At 34.8% G+C, this 1,573-nt stretch overlaps 1 protein-coding gene across 1 annotated transcript in view; it reads left to right on the top strand.

Moving 5' to 3' along the window:
• Nucleotides 1-281: 281 nt before the first annotated feature.
• The window catches only part of MAP2K5 (mitogen-activated protein kinase kinase 5), a 91,801-nt gene continuing 90,509 nt past the window's right edge, over nt 282-1,573 (top strand). The window contains exon 1 of the mRNA XM_008573763.1: nt 282-307. The gene's annotated coding sequence lies outside the window, so the exon portion shown is untranslated. The remainder of the gene's footprint in view (nt 308-1,573) is intronic.

Consider the following 1,573-nt stretch of genomic DNA (forward strand, 5'->3'; position numbering starts at 1 on the left):
TACACATGTAGAATATACCTAAGAGAAACCGCATAAGGGTAATGGTTTAGTTATTAAAATCAGAATATTTTATCAGGGATGCAACATTGTCCATTGAAAATGTCCATTCTAAATACAGCTTATAATGTAATTACAACAATAATTTAGTTTGTGCTTTCGAGGTTGTGAGCTTTTTATATTTGCTAAATGCAATTCTCAAATTTAGTACTTGTCTGTCTTAAGGAGATCTGCCCTGCATGCAAATTTATAACTAGACAAATATTATTTCCTTTCCCAGCTTGCTCTTGGGAGGTTTCCATATCCTCAGGTAAGATTGTTCATTACTGCCGTTTGCCACTGTGACATTCATTCCTATGTATGAAGGTGCAGGGAGCAATTGTGAACATTTGAGCCACATACAAATAAATCTGTCCTGTTAAATTGAAAAGTGATATCTTAAAGGAGTCATTTAGAAATCTCTATTGATTTTTGATTTTTTTAAACTCCAGATTTTTTTCCTCTTTGTTAAAGGTTAAAAGTGATCATCATGCTCTTCCTTTGTGTGACATTGGAGATGTTTTTCCTTATCCTGTCCCAGTACCGTGTGCAGATCTTGAGGTTAGAGCAGAGACCCAGCCTTTTCTTGATACACTCTTTGAGCGTTTGGATTCAGTTAAAATTATTTGAGTTAAAGGATTAAGACAAAGGGTGAAAATATCTAATCTAGGCCATTATTTCTGCTAAGCAGATAGACAAACTCCCAATTTTATGTGTGATTTTGAACGTATTCCTTTTAAAGATTTTGCCCCTTCCTGTCCACATTTCTAAGAAAACAAATGGTCCATTATACTACCATTGCTGACTCTAATCTTTATAATTTCTTTAAGAATTTTATTATTAAAGGGTACTAGCACTTAAAATATAAAGCTATTTTGTGGTTTGAAAATGATTCCCCAGTGTGTGGGGGGAAATAAGTGAAATGTCTAGTGGGATGAAAAATGAATGGTTTGACTATTTTCCTCTGGTTGATGCCCACTGTTTTTCTGGCATCTCGGTCTGTACAGGCCAAAGTGCCTGGAGGCATGTCTGATTTAAAGGTGGTGTTGGTCTCTGCTCTTTAAGCATCTATTAACTTGCTATTATTATGCAAATAAGTGTTGTATTACACATACTAATTTATGCATGGTTAGATTATGCAGATGCATCACAAACATGGTTATTGAATAATAGGATGGGGCTCATTCTCCCTACCATCTTTATAAGCAGTTTTAAGCAAATTCTCCTGGTACCCATGTGGGCATTTTAAAGACCCTTCACTTGCGGAAATATCTCTTTGTATCCTTTTTCTGATAGAGAAATCCTCCAAGTTGTTAGGTTCAAAAGTGTTAGCCTCACTTTTGAAATTTGCAGGCTTCTTTGTTTAAACATATTCTTTTCCTTAAAGAGGAAATCTGAAATGTAATCACTTGGCATACATGCTAGCATTTAGTGAGATTTTACTTTATACAGCCTTGCTTCTTAGCACAAGGTAGTCCATCAAATTAAGATCACATTTTCAGGATATATAGCTCATTAGAATATCTATCTTGGTAAG

The sequence above is a fragment of the Galeopterus variegatus genome, unplaced genomic scaffold (genome assembly GCF_000696425.1).
Source record: "Galeopterus variegatus unplaced genomic scaffold, G_variegatus-3.0.2 Scaffold961, whole genome shotgun sequence".
Lineage (NCBI taxonomy): Eukaryota > Metazoa > Chordata > Mammalia > Dermoptera > Cynocephalidae > Galeopterus > Galeopterus variegatus.